The sequence below is a fragment of the Pongo abelii genome, chromosome 15 (assembly GCF_028885655.2).
Source record: "Pongo abelii isolate AG06213 chromosome 15, NHGRI_mPonAbe1-v2.0_pri, whole genome shotgun sequence".
Classification (NCBI taxonomy): domain Eukaryota; kingdom Metazoa; phylum Chordata; class Mammalia; order Primates; family Hominidae; genus Pongo; species Pongo abelii.
Genome location: NC_072000.2, coordinates 28,441,796 through 28,457,360, shown reverse-complemented (window position 1 = coordinate 28,457,360; position 15,565 = coordinate 28,441,796). Strand labels below are relative to the sequence as shown.

The following is a 15,565-nucleotide window of genomic DNA, read 5'->3' as shown; positions in this document are numbered from 1 at the left end:
TGACTAGCAGAGAAACTAGAAGAACCAGAGCTGTGCCTGAGTTAATGATTTGGGGCACATTTGCCCTTCTCTGGCCCTTGGTGGCCTCCCTTGTGAAGGTAGGGGATTGAATGTGATGGGCTTTAAGGCCTGTCTATCCTAGGTACTCTCAGAGTCCTGAGGTGGCTCTCCTGTAGCAAGCCTGCCTGGCCTTAGCAGTTTACCCTGTGGCCTTTGGATATGCCAAATCTCGAGTACAGGAAAATAGGCCTTGGAACACTTACTTTGGAGATGGAGGGGCTCATCACAGCATGAAGACTGGCTTTTTTGGCAACACCTGGGAGAGGTGGCAGACACCTCAGAGAACCTCTCAATTCCAACGTATCAGATGTGGTTTTTCTTTTTTTAAAGCAATGTTTTTGAATTAAAGAATAGAAATATCACAGAAACTTCATGGTCCTCTTAGATTTTCAGATATACCCCACTAAGTTTTATTTTACCGAGAGCAGGCAGGTGGAAACCTTGAGACATTTTCCTTCTAAATAGGTGTATCATCCTTGCTTCTTGACTTTTCATGGCTAGACCAGAACAGAGCACTAATGGGGAAGCAGTGAGGTCTCGGAAAAGCTAGAAAAGCAGTCTCTTGTGTTTCCTGACAAAACTGTGGAATGTATGCTTCCTTATGTCTTTCATCTTCAGAACTTTAAAAATATGTATTTCTCATGTGACTTTACACATAAAGACAAAAACCATGTCAAGACACAGTGAGGAGCTTTATAATTCAGCATTTCATACTGAGTGTACCTGTCATGGGGCAAAATATATAAAAACAGGGTTCATAAATAATAAATTATTAATAGGGTATTCATAAACATTATAGATCCATATGCTTTACTGAATATGTGCATATTTTTGGAAAGTTAGCATTGGAGATCGATTTGCCAGGAGAACTGCTTTGGTGCCAAGTCATTCTATGTGTATGCTTGGGGAGAAGACACAGAGGCGCAGTCTCTGAAGCGCCATGTCAGCGAGTGCCGCCCATCTCGCACTGACTGTTGATTCAGGTAGGCAGTGCTTTGGGTTTTTTTTTTTTTTTTTTTTTTTAATTGCTTTTGGAAAGTGAGCTGTTAGAATTACTGTCCTCTGGAAAATGAGTCAAAATAGGATTCCTTTATTATGTCATTGTAATTTAAAATGAAAATTTATTGATTCAGAAATGGAGATGTTGGTACCTTCTGTTTCTGAATTTCCATTAGGAATGGAAGATGGAAATCAGGAGCTGTTTGCAGCTGTTCTTCAGGTCATTTTAACCAAAATTCTTTAAAACTATATTTGAAGATATGAATGTGTTTTGACAAGAGGAAATTGTTCTAGTTTTTTTCTAGTATACCTTTTAAGGATTAGATTAGTCTGCAGCCAGTCCCACTCCACAGAATATAGGTGGCTGATGGATCCTTTGAATCTTAATGATTTGCGGAAGCCTTCTTTTTCTTTGTCTTCTGAATAAGATGTGCCCCCCCACCTTATTTTATTTTATTTTATTTTTTTGCAGAGATAGCTATACAGTTACATGCAAAAAATTGATTATGAGATTTCTTAAAGGGAAGGCAACCTTTAATAAAAGAGGGGTTTTAATATTAAAGGGGAGAGTTAATGTTTTTAGTTGTCGCCTATGTTTAAACCTTGTTTTAAAGATAGCTTTTTCTTTTGTTTGCCAGTTACTTAAGAGCTTGTGTTGTAGGAAACTTCCAATTCAAGACATGTTTTAAAAAACATTCTTTTTTGGGGAGGATAGTCTGACATTTCCATTCACTTTTGCAGAAGAATCCCAGGGGGATTAAACACTATAGAAGAACAAAAACTGGTGAGTAAGCCAGATCTTAGAACCAAAACTTCACAATGGAAACTCTACTGACTAATTCCAGCCCAGTGATTCCAGAGGGTCATTTTTTTATAATAAACAGAATATCTGGGAAGTTTTTCACATCTGATAGCCGCCTTTGAAAGTATTCAACATGGGTGCTTTAGGGAGTAAGGGGTTTCCGTATCTAGATAGTTGGAGATTTAATATTTGAGGCTTCTACCATTCATGAGCACTGTCTCCATGGTTTATATCATAAATTTTTGTGGTTTCCTTGATCACAATTTTTTACCAATACAATTTTTAATTACCAAAGTAATAGTGGTATACTTGTTGGGATCCCAGAATAGATAGAGGACATTATGTAGAGACTAAGGAAATCTGAATAAAGTATGAACTTGATTTAATAATAATATATCAGTATGGATTCATTAATTGTTACAAATGTTCCTTTACCACTTTTTTGTAAATCTAAACCTATTCTAAAATAAAGAGTGTATTTTTTTAAAAAACATGTTTTTAGCAGTATTTCTCTACTTGAGAAGTACTCTGTTTACAGAGAAGTAAACACTCAGAGGAACACCATATCTGTGTGTGTGTTTGTAGTTATGAGACATATTCACATATTGTTTCATAATTTCTTTTTCTAAATGAACATCTTTCCATGTCACTAAATATTTTATAGCATTATAGTTGCATATTTAATTATGTGAAAATACAACAGAATGCATGTAACTAATCCCTTTTATTGGAAATTGAAATTATTGTCCATATTTCACTATTATAAACAATGTCATGACCTAACCATGTAATTAAAGCTTTATTCACATTCACTATTATTTTCTCAGGAGCAGTTTCTAGAAATGATATTACTGACTGAAAGAATATACAAAGTTTCAAAAGTGTTGCCAGCTTTAAGATGCATAAATTTGAATTACATATCAAGTGGAGCTGATTATGTATGAAGGATTATATGAACAAATAAACTTATAGTGGAGAGGTGGTAGGCTAGAGCTAGGCTGATTTAAGGGTTCTATCTATCAATGAATTTAGCAATTTATTTGTGAATGTATGAAGCCTTGCTGAGAATGACTAGGGGTGGGGTAGTGAACTAGAAGAGAATGACCAAATAAATAAAGCCCCAGGGAGGTATGTGAAAGAATTGAGTGAATACAGGTCAGTTCAGGCTTGGCAAGAAGCAGAGTGCTAGAAACAGATAAGGCAGCTCTGTGATTGGGTGTATTCATCTCCTGTTGGGTCCAGTGAGGAGACACACAGTTCTGCTTGAGCTTCAAGCATCTCAAGGTTAAGGAAGTTGAGACCAAGTCCCATAGGTATGGGAAAGCCCCTCTTATGCTCAGTCACCCAGAAGAAGGGTAGGCATTGATGGGCAGTTCAGGTAGGAACCGGTCTTGAGATAGGTTAAGATGTGATAGTGAGAGAAGGGCCCTGCCAAGGTATAGAAAGGAGAAAACTAACATCCTGACTTGCACCTCCCAGTCTGTAGGCCACTGGCCTCCAATTTTGGGCAGATTGGAGGGGATCTTCCCCATTCATAGAGATATTCATAAATCCGTCCTGCACATCTTCGCTCCAGCCAACCACTAGCCCTGTACACACAGTTGCTCTGTATTCCCCACTCTTTTGGCAGCTGCATTTCAGAGTGATGACTGGAGCTAGGCCTACTCCTAACATTGTCATTATTCTTCTCAAGCAAGCCAGCCCAGATCACCAGCTTCTTAAAAATGTATGCTTGTCATTGCTAGGAACAGTCCTCATGTGATTTTTCAGTCTGTCCCCCTGCCTTCAGGGAGGTTATGTAAACTCCAGTCTAGCACAGCTGCCTTCGTATCATGACTGGCTATAAATGGATTTCCATAGTAAGTTGTGTTTTTATATTCAGATACACTAAATTATGTCATCTCTGCTGTTTTACTTCAGCTTGTCATTCTTAACATTTTCTTGATTCAGGTGTTTTCCCACTATACAGTTTAAATGCCTTTTTCATGGTATTTTGAATGGAGTCTCAAATACTTGAGTTATTTTCTCAGGTCTATTCCCTAGACAGGGATTTGCTTTTCTGCCATTATTTAAAGAGTATTCCAATGTAAACTACATCTGCTGGCTGGAGCCCTGGCCACCCACCATGGCCTTTAGAAAGAGAAGATTGAGGAAGTAGCGGAGTTCCAAGAAAGTATAGAGAAAGCTGCCTCTGAGTTTTACCTTTCAATTAGTGGCCCACAAACACTGAACACAGCCTGAGACTTTCTCAAAGTTCCCACTGTTCTGTTCAGATTTGTAAAAAAAAAAAAAAAAAACAGAAGGAGATCAAACCTCTGGACAGCTCACTGGAGGTAACATTACCTGCAAAGTAAGGTGTATTGGGAAGCAAGTAGATAGTAGAGGAATGAAAAGTGTGTGAGAATAATGCTTTCAAAACAGTAGGCTAGTATCTGAAAAGTATCCTTGGTTTTTGGATTTTCAAAACAATGAGAAAGCACAGTTGCAGTGGATGAATGTCGGAACCTTATGAAATGTGACTCATCTGACCTTTCGGAGATTGGAACTGCCCCACAATGCTGTTCTGCTAACTCTTCTTCTCTGCCCTTTAGAGGGCAGAGAAGTCCCTGCTTCCCTTTCTTTCCTTTTTAGTACCGGGGTGTACATAATCGATCCATCATAATCATCAGTTCATGACATGTTCTCATCATTGATCCATAGCATGGCCTTCTTTTTGTATTTGGTCGTTTAAAATGAATGTCTGTTTTATTGTATTAATGGGAACTGGGATGTTTCCAGATTTTTGCTCTCATGGCTCCCTTTACCTTTCATTTTCAATACAGAGCCCAAATACTCAGCACCAGATGGTAGGGAGCAATGCATCATGTACCTGGCCTACAGTTTCTGCACTAGAGATATGGTCCTTTTACTGACTTCCTGTACGTTTCCTGGTTATGACCCTCCCCATCCTTCAGAGGATCTTCCTCTCTACGCACGTTGAGGCTGATAAGACAAGCCTCTGTTGTGCCTGTGGCACAGTAAACATGTGGACATGAACTAAGCACTAATGTACCCTCAAGAGGTTGGGAATAGATTTTTCATTCTCTGGAAAATTTTCACAATCTTTGCTCCTGTGCCTACTTGCTATGTTTTGTTTTGTTTCAAAACCAGAAGCAAATTCTTAGTGGTGCCTAACTAAGGAAACTTTTCCGCTGGTTTCCCTGGGGAATATTGTTAACAATATAGTGAATTATTAAGTACTTTTAAAAAATGTTTTCCCAGCACCCTTTAGCACAAGACAACTCGGGACATGACAAGGAGAGAAGACAAATGTCAGTTGAGTATTTAATGTCATATCTTAGTCTTTCACTCACAGAGGCAGCCAGTCCCTTCTCAGACTACATGACTGTCAAACATAGTGGTAGAAACAGATTCATGACTTACTAGATGACGAAAGGGAGTATACACCAAGAGGATAAAAAGGAGCAAGAAACAAATCATCTCCAGGTTGCCCCCGTGTTGGTGGTGGGTTCGGAGCAGGCAGCCAGACACCCTCAGGGGGCATTTGCTGCCCTCTGTTGCCCCTCAGGAGCTGCCCTACCACTGTGTGGTAATTGTGATCTCTGCTTGGCTTTTTATTGTTCACAGGGGGCAACTCCTGCCAACCAAGATCCTGTTTCTCTATTGTAAAAAGAGTGCCTGGAGCTTAGAGAAAGAAAGGCGATGTGGAAAGGCAAGAAACATTAAAAGGAGAGGAATAAAATGGATTCTGTCAACTTGTTTGTACAGTTCCTCTCCTTTTTTCCTCATCTCTTCTTAAAATAATTGGTTTAGGACCATAATAGAATCACCATCAAACAAACCCTGAGAGTCAGTTGTCTTGGATGCAAGCAAGAAAATAAAAGTGTACCAAATGAGATCATGGAGTCCGAATGAAAAGAAATATTGATCCACACTGAGAGTCAGCCTGGAGCAGGGAGGAGGGCAAGAAACTTTTTTATCCTTTCGATCAATAATATCTTGATACTAAGTGTTTATTCCAGTATCAAAATGGATTACCGGAGAAGCTTTGGGGTACAAAACTCTTTACATGTAACTTTGTTCTTTTCCTTTTCTTTTGTTTAAAGAAGGAAAACTTCTATTATGCTTTCATTTTCTATGTAATAAACACATTTAAATATTGGGCTGTAGAGGAGATACAAATGACCATAGCAAAACCAATCTTACATATTATTTTCTATGTAATATTTGATTATTCATTGTTTGATAGGAATGATAAATTCAGTAGATGGAAAGTTCCTTCTTTTTCTTTAAAAGAAAGCTATTTTTTTTCTCTACTTTGTTGACATGGCTCATAGTTTAAATTCACCTGTTTGTTTTTTGTTGTTTATTTTCTTAGAGTTCATGTATTTTTATCATTTTATAGGCTGTCAATAGGCTTTCTAATTTAAACGTGTTTAAGGCACGTGGTCATTCAGGTCAAACACTGTATAATGAGAACTTTAGGTACAGTGTTCTTTTATAGTAATTCTTTATAGTTCACAGTTTTGTTTCAGTAAGAATAGGGAAAGGCATAATAGCTCCATATTAATTTGCATTGCTGACATAAATCTGTTTACACAGATAACAAGTCAGCTTCAAAGGAGAAAACATTTAGTGAATTTTAGACAGAAGACCAGCTAATGAGGATGAAACGTGTGTTATAGTTGAACATCCCAGTGTGTCTGCTAAGGAATTCAGTTTAAGAAAAGGCCATTATCCCATTGTAGTGGTGGACTGAAAAAGGTAAATAAAAATAAATTTAAAAATAAATAAATAAATAAGAAAAGGTTATTAGATATTTTAATTGAGGTCTTCTCCCAGTACTGGATCAGCTCTCTGAAAGAATTGAAGGTCACATGTGGAATTTGTGGTCAACAAAAATGTATGGAGAATTTGGTATAGGATAAAATTAGTATCTCAAATCAGTGAGGAAAAGATAAAGTGTTAAGAAATGGTGTTAGAATAACTAAATCACAATATGGAAAAAATTAAGTTGAGTGCATACGTGACCCTACTTCATAAATTTCAAACAGATGAAATATTTAAATATTAAAAAGTAAAACCAGAAAAATTCTTAAGGCAGATTCTTTGATGTAGGGAAGGATTTCCTGACCACGACTGAAAATCGTGACACCATAGAAGAAAACATTGATGAATGACTATTTTTTAAAAAAAGCATAACAAAACAAAACTGCCAAAATTTCATGGTACAAATCCCCATAAGTCAAAAGACAAATGACATACTGGGAGAATACTCATATCACAAAGGGCTAATCTCCTTAGAACAGAAAAAAACCACTAGAAATCATTAAGAAAAAGATGGTCAACACAATAGAAAAATGGGCAAAAAAAAAAAGAAAATGAATAGATAATTCACAAGAAAATAAATACAAATGGACCTCACCAATAATAAGACAAATGCAAATTAAAACTACACTGAGATATAATTTCTCATCTCTCAAATTGGCAAAAGCATAGCTTGACTACACACTGTCTTGGCATGTATATGAGGAAATAGATATAGATTTCTGGTGGGAGTGCAAGATGTTACATTGCTTATAGAAGGCCAGTGGTAATATTAATTGAAATTACAAGTACATTTGCTCTTTGAGTGTGTAATCCAATCCACTTCTGGAACTTTATTCTCAAAACATACTTGCAAAATGATTTATGCAGCATTGTTTGCAGTAGTAAAAGACTAGAAACAACTCACTATCCATCAGCGGGGGACTGGTTAAGTAGTTCATGTTTCATCCTTAGAATGGAGTTAATGTTATGCAGCTATACAAAGTAGGAAGAAGTTTGCTGTGAATTTGGATTTTTTCCATGAATCTTGAGGAGTTCTGAGATAAAATAACAAGGAAAAGAGGGAAGGAGGGAGGAAGGAAGGAAAGAAAATATATATAATATGCTACCTTTTGTGTAAGAAAGGGAGGAAATGAGACTGTTTGTTGTTATTTCCATGTAAAGAAATTCTCTAAAGGTATACAGGAAGGCAGGGGAAGAGGAAAGGAAAGGAGTAGATGGACACAGAGATGGGAGTAAGATGTCTCAATATGTTATTTTTTGATTGTGTGAAAATGTATTGCATATTTAAAATAAAATTGTAAAAAGAACAAGTAGTCAGCAGGCACTGGCAGCGTTTATAAAATGGTTTTGAAGTCTTTGAGTACAGACCATCATAAAAGAGCCATTGTATTCAATTAGCAGATGTCCAGCCAATGTCTTCTGGATGCCCCAGTGAGTGACGAGATTTCTAATATGTTCACAGATGTTCTTTGTTTTGTTTAACCACGCTATATTAATAAAGCTCATACTTCTTAGCATTCCCTATAAGCTTAAGCAATACTGATTGCAATTAGGCCAAATATATACCTGCTGAATTGAGCTCTTCAAAGTAGAGTTTTATGAGAAGGGAAGCCAAGCTTAAAAAGTGAAATATTTTGATAATCCCTGGCATATAAGAAAATTTAAGAAAACCAACCAGGCTCAACATCTTCAGCTCAAAACACTACTTAACTCTGTGTTAAATTATAGTGCCAAAATTCATTCACTTTCCATTTGCATCTGATTCATCATTGCTCTAATTTTTAATGTTCTTAAACATTACCTGTTGAAGCTGTTAAAATCCAGTAAGTGCCTTCACAGACCCAATTAAATACCCAATTACCAATTTTAGGCTCTTGACTTACATTTTAAAATTAAGTGAACCTCGCCCTGCAGCTGAATTGCTAATGGATAGCATATCTCAAGGGAAGTAAGATTCTGAATGTTCTCTCTCAGGGACATCGTTTTCACAGTTTAAGCAGAAACACAAGTACATCATTGTTGCTTCTATGTCAAACCCCTTGTGCTGCCCCACACTAATGTGAGTTATAACTATGGGTGTCCTTGCAAGAAGAGGAAGGAGATTGAGGGAAAACACGTGTTGTCAGAGCCTGGGCAGGGGCACTGGAATAATTTCCTTTTCAACAAAATAATAGTGCCTTTGTGTTGAGGCCAGGAAACAAGATGAGGAAGTTTGGAGTTCTGCTTTTCAATATAAATATGTATTTAACAAGATTACTTCCTAAACATTAAGTTTGAGCATAGAGTATCCAGGATTCTTGGACAGGATATGAGTTGTCTTAAGATTCATCCCAGGTCAAGGCAATCTAAAAGAAATCAGCTGCTCTCTGGCTGGCTTTATTTCTGTACCTGTAAGGCGAGCCTTCCCGGTTAATAGGGTTCCTCTTTTTAGTTATGGAAGCACAAGGGTAGTTTCAGAGTTAAATGAGATCTGCCTTGCTTCTCTTTTCCTTGATCCTTATCAGCCCTACCCATCCTTCCACCCACAGCACAAATGACACTGCTTTCGTAAAGAAGCTGTCCTGCATCCACCAAAAACCCACCTCTCACCCCACCCCTCCACTCTGTTTGGTGTTATACACTTGTGGTGATAAGAAATACACATTGCCATATTTATCATATCCTGCCGCTCTTTCAACGCTTAGGAACTTGTCATTTCTCTTCTGAAATGTGAACCCCCCTGATAAATATGACTGCGCTTCAAGCACCTTGTACCTGTTTCCACCCCTCAACTCATTTCCGTTCCCGCCACCCTTACCCCTTTGTGTCACTTTTCCTTCAGTGTGTACACAATAAATATTTTTTGATGAATGTTATTTGTGCCTTCAGATTTTTCCAGAAGAATAGTCACACTGCTTTATGATTCAAGTGTTGGCAGTTTAAATTCCTCTTAAGTGAAATAGAAAATTTACATAAATGTCTCATATTCAGCTATGATTCCCTCCAGGGGAATTTAGGAAAGTTATGAGCATAACATCTTTCCACTCCCTACAGAATAGGTTTCTCATAGCATGAAGCTCCTTCCTGCCAAGAGTCCTCCCCTTGCTACCCCCACCCCAACAGTTCATCCGGCAATCTCTTTAAGAATCTCAAATGAGTCCTAAAACAATGCCTGGACATAAAGAGTTGAAGATTCTCTGTGTGTTGGATGTTTAAAACGAATAGACATTATACATTTTCAGCTTTTATGTAAAGATCAATCATACTATTTTTATCTATAAAATGGTGTTCTATTTCTCATTTTATCAGTGAGACCTCCAGGCTTGAGAGAAGGGGCATCACAGTGGGCAGCATGCACTTCTGTGACTCATAGAATCGTAGAAGGTCAAAACTAGAGGGCGGTCTTAGGGTCTTTCTCATCTGGTTTTTTTGAGACCCAGACAGGAAAAGACACATATATGAAATGTCCATGGACAGGTAGGCACAATGGGCATAGGAGACCCAGCCTCCTGACTCCCGGTCCAGGGCTTTCTCTCCGATGCTTCCTCCCTGTTAGAGCTGTTGCTGTTATTCAGTTAGCTGCAGTCAGTGCTAATGGGTACAAGGTTCATTCTCCATGTAGAGCAGCTTCCTTTGCAGAAGGGATTGCTTAGTTTCTAGGCCAAATCCTGTGCTGTTTTGGCGCGTGATGGAGCAGGCGAGGAATGATAGGGTGATTTGATAGCAGAAACATTGGCTTCCACTGGAGAGCCATTTTAATGAGCGTGTTCCCACTGACATCCCCTTCCTCTCAGGAGACAGCTGGTCGATGTGTAATTCTTTGAAAGAGCCACTGTATAGTGCTGGGACCCCTGCAAAGGGACCTTGTCTAAGACCCCTAGCAGGAAACACTTTATGTATTCTCACATAAATTTCCTTTTACTTTGTTGTCTCAGCAAACAACTTTTTTCTCACATCTGAAAAATAGTCACTTAATTAGCTTTACTCTTTGAATTAAAATGACCTTCCACCTGTGACAATACATGGACCATCCTAGCTTTCTGCTTGGCTTTATGCTTTGGTGAACAAAGCTTGTTTACATTTGGGAGTGATTTGGATCCTGGCTGTGTTTCTCCGGAGCCTTTCAAGGATAGTGGCTGAGACAGCATGGGTGGGATGGAGCCTATAGCATAATGAAGTCTGTACCCGTGGGTGGAACTAGGGCAAGGGGCTTTCGACACTCCTCTTCTGAACATACCTGAGCAACAATTTATGGAAATGTTGGCTAGAAATGGAGGCTAGTAGTATAATGAGTCCCATAATACAAATCTGAAATTAGGGCATAAGCACTGGACATCAGAATCTGAGTGACTATCACTCTCATCTCCCTTGTCCCTAGCTTTAATAGGGATGCCCTCCCCGCAACACGCTGCCCTCAATTCAGACAACTGGCCAGAAAAGATTCCTTGTACCCTCAAAAGGAAGAGAGAGGGAGTGAGCAATTTTCCAAGGAAAAAGCAAGTGATTTTTTCTTCCTCCATCTCTTAAAAATTGCTGTTACTTAAAATTTGGAAGTTCCCGTTTGGAGTGCTCAGTGAATACTAACTTTAGTTTGTGATCCTACAAATGCTTCCCTTATCTCATTTGTAGGGCAGCAGAATTGACAACGAAGGGCTTTTGCATCTGCACATCAGCAAAAGAAGGCATCTGTCTATCCAAGGTGGGCACGGTCTATGCATTGTTATACATATTGTCTTAGGAAAAGAGTACGCACAGGAGTTCAGGCAGACACAGCCAGCATCAGTTATGCTTGGACACTGTTCCTGCATTCTTCTGCTACACCCTCATTGTTCCCGTAGTCAGAGAAGAGTGAACCAGGGTGTGGACTTTCATCTGCAAAATGAATCTCCTTACAAAAGAGTCCTCAGGAAAAGGGAGAAAGTTAGTGGTTGTTGTCCAGCACTAAGGAGGAAAAACAAATGTCGCACGCAGAAGGCACTGACCTTTCCCGTACTTCCTTCTATTGGGATGCCACAATGGCTTGAGTCCAGAGATGGAAGTCACTGTTTTCATTGTTCGTTTCATTAGAATCCCAGACCAATCACATCATAGCCATTTCCACTCCACCTTTTACTCTGTTACCTCTGGAAATGTGGCTTTTTCACCATTCATTGGGAGACATGAGACAGTGACTATTCTGTGTGTTCATCCTTTCTCCCCTGAGGGATTCAGTTTCTTCTCTTTCTTTGAGTCTTTCTTCAGAACTTGCCTTCCTCTGAAAACTGTCCTGGCTCTTCTGGCTTGTTGAACCCTCTGTTGGCCCTGAACTACCATTTCTTGCTTGAATTTTTTCTTCATCTAAATGTAACCTGAAAACCCTTGAGAAGAAGGGGCTATATTCTATTTTGCCTAGAATACTGAACTACTAATAAACAAGATCCTATTGCAAGGTTATCAGGGGATACATTTTTATTTGAGGGAGGCTTATGCATTCTGAATTTAGAATCTTTTATAAATTCATGATGAATTTGGCTGAAGCTTCCCTTTGCACTACCTGTAGGTGAAAATACTTCCCAAGCAAATGAATAGAATGAATAAGATATGTACAAAAACAGCTTAACCTATTAAATTACAAATAAAATACAACCTGGCAGTTTAGGACCAACCATTTGCTTGCAAATAGCATGTTTCCTTTATGTTTCTGAATTAGATTCGGTACAACAAAGTCCCAAAATGAATGTTACAGAGAAAAATCAAAAACATTTTGGGAAAGGCAAGAAGTGTGAGCTGGATTTCTGAGGAAAGCCATGTGGCAGAGGGAAGATCTAGACTTGGCCTGTGAAGGATGGACACATGATAGACTTGGAGGAGGTGGCTATGAAGGCATCCCAGGCATGCAGAGTTCTAACTATAAGGATCTAAGGATGATGGCCTGTGGTCAAGAGGGCAGCCTTTGCACTAACACTGGGTGGACCCTGGCATCTCCCTACTCTCATTGACATCCTTGACCTCTTTAGTAGAGAAATATAGGAGAGAGGCATTCACTCTATCCTTGTAATGACATCACACCCTAAAGTGGCCTTTGTTAGTCACTGAGTCAGTCACTTCCTCTAAGGCTGCTTAGAATTGGCATGATTTTGTCAACTCTTAGGGTTTTGTGATGGCATATGTGTCTGACAGGGTCTCAAGTGCCTTGGAACTCCAAAATGTGCATGCCTAGCATTGTATGTTATCACTGACTTCAGGTATGAAGTCACAGCAGCTGAGAAAAGATTCAATAAAAAGACACTTGGAGAACTGTGGCCGGTTATCTTATTTGTAATTCCTGATTTGCCAATGTAGGTTTGCATTGCCAGGCACAAATGCATTTGTCTTTCATCCTTTTTTTTTTATATTTTATTTTGCATTTTACTCCTCAATTCTTATCCTCTGAGACCCATTTGGATTTCTTATTCATACTAGAGAGTGTCTAGGAATCTGCTGATTTGCTAATAGACTAAAATTTCTGTTTGAAAAAGTAAGTCTTCATGAGAATTTTGGCATAGTTTATTTAGTTTCTCTGTTTATTTGTTTAATATTGTTAGTTCCTGGAAAATTTTCCTTCTTTACAGAAGTGCTGGTACTGCTTAGTGCTAAGGTATGCAGGAGGCCCAGCAAAGGCTAATTAAGAAATTACTCTGTTGGCCATGGAGGTCTGGGCCCATGGAGTCAGATGGAGGCACCAGATTGTTAGTAAAGACTCTCAAGCAGATGCATTGCCTTTGTGTCTTCACACATCCCAGAGAGGCAGGTTCTTATAAAGTTACTAGCTCTGATGAGTCAGGCGAATGTTTTGATCCATGGCCCCAGGCAATGATATTTGAGTTTAGGTTATGGAAAGACATCAGAGTTCCTGAGTTAGTGATCTTCACATTTGGAAAATGTGCTCCATTCTTATCACAAGCCCTCCAGGCACCATCCAGTAGTGGGCCATGGCTTGAAAGCAGCAACACCGTGCAGACAGTCCTTGCTCTGGAGAGGAGATATTTTATCATTTGCTTCTGCAGGTAGTAAATATTCAGCTGGTTGCTGCATTGTGAGTGTTCTTGTAACCTTTGGCCCCTGACAGCATCATCTGGCCCATTCCTAATGTAGAGCTTGATGAAGCAAGACCTACAGCACATATTCATGGAAGTTATTCTTTCTCCATGGGAGTTATTCAAGCCATGGCAACTACTAGTTACACCTACCAACAGACTTCACGCAACACCTTTCATTTTTTAGTCTTTTCTTCCCCAATGCCATCTTCCTACTTCTAACAACCTATCACCCAATATTAATAGTGTTCATTCAATGGATACGCATTATTGATGTTTACTGTGTGTAAGGAACTCTGCTAAACACCTCGCTCTACTTTGATTGGGAATGGGAGCTGGAGAAGGGATAGAAGTAGAAGCCATGCCTCTCCAGTGTGAAATTCTTTAGTGAGGAAAGGAAATAGCTTTTTCTCCCTTAAGGAGTTTAAAATGGGCTTCCTGCCATATGAAAATAGAGAAAAAAGAACATAATGGGATGCAAAATATTGGCGTGGTTTCTAGAGAAAAAAAAACGTTTCAAATGTCAATTACATGTTTCTCTGCTCTCTTTAAGAATATGGCCAAAGAATTAGCCTATAAAGCACCGTGGCAGATAACAAGATGGTCATGAGCATGTAGCATCATAGTTTTTTAAAATGCTGGCATACTCAAATAGCAGTACTGACCAGTCCAACTCTGAATGTGAACTTGTTGTGTTTCGCATTTTTGTGATGCATTTTTAAACCATTCTACTTAGATCCGAAGGGGGACATGGAGAGCTCAGCTAGGGTCAATGGAGGACCACACAGGTGGTGGTGATGGGGTAGGGAGTCTATTTAGGAAGACTAAATGAACCAGGACAATTTGAACATGAAGAAAACTGGAGACCATTTAAATGACAAATTTCAAGAATAGAAAATATAAGCAAATGCAAATAGCTGTAGTCATAACCTGAAAGAAGAGTTTCTTGTCACGCTTTTTAAGTATTAGGATGGGTTGTAAGTTATTTTTATGAGAGTAAAAAAAGTTAGAAAAAAACACTGAAATAATGTATCTTAGAAGGTAACATGCCCGAAGGTAGCATGTGGAGTGGAGAATAAACGTCTTGAGATATCTTCCCACTCTATAACTCTGCATTACCTTGATTACATAGGCAGAAGTACAAACCGTACATGTAAAATCGGTTAAGTGAACTTTAATTATGTCAAATTGGTGTAATAGGCTGAACAGAACTTTAGTTTGTACATTAAAAGAATGCAAAACATTGCTTTTGAAGGGGCCAATAGAAGTTATAATTTGTAGTGTTTTGTTGATCTAAGGACTTCACATGTTTGGCCCGTCATTAAGTACAGCTTTAAACCTAGTATAGGTTACCTTCCAATGCAGAGTTGATGATTTCTGCCTCAAATTTCAGTCGAAGTAAGCTGAGGTTTTAGTACCAAAATAAGTTTATGCAAAGGGTTTGAAAATTCAAAATTAGTAGGTCTGTTTACTGGTATGCATGATCCTTAAATAAATTTATTATCTGCCTGACACAAACCATACTATACATAATGGTTGTTCCTGTTACTCAATTTTAATATAATGCCCTTACCATCACAGTGGAAAACAGTGACATCCAGTAAAACTAGGGAACCATACTTCATAGTGTAGACACCAAAAAGTTGGATAAGCACTGAGCTATATCCCTGAACCCCATGGAACAAAGTTTAGGGACCACTTTTAGTGTTTATTGAGAGCAACAGCTTCTCTCTGTCATAGAGTAATGGCTCAATCTGGTGACTGTTCTCTGATTCAGATTGGCTTTATCGGAATAATCTCTACTTTAGGCTGTAAGTCTGAGGGAGGAGAAGATACCATG

The 15,565-nt window shown here is 38.7% G+C and overlaps 1 protein-coding gene across 8 annotated transcripts in view; it reads left to right on the top strand.

Moving 5' to 3' along the window:
• Positions 1-15,565, top strand: part of STXBP6 (syntaxin binding protein 6) — a 244,762-nt gene that overhangs the window by 161,115 nt on the left and 68,082 nt on the right. Inside the window, exon 2 of one of the 8 annotated variants that reach the window (XM_054529948.2) lies at positions 11,300-11,369. The exons of the other annotated variants lie outside the window; for them this stretch is intronic. The gene's annotated coding sequence lies outside the window, so the exon portion shown is untranslated. The remainder of the gene's footprint in view (positions 1-11,299; positions 11,370-15,565) is intronic. 8 annotated transcript variants of the gene reach the window in all.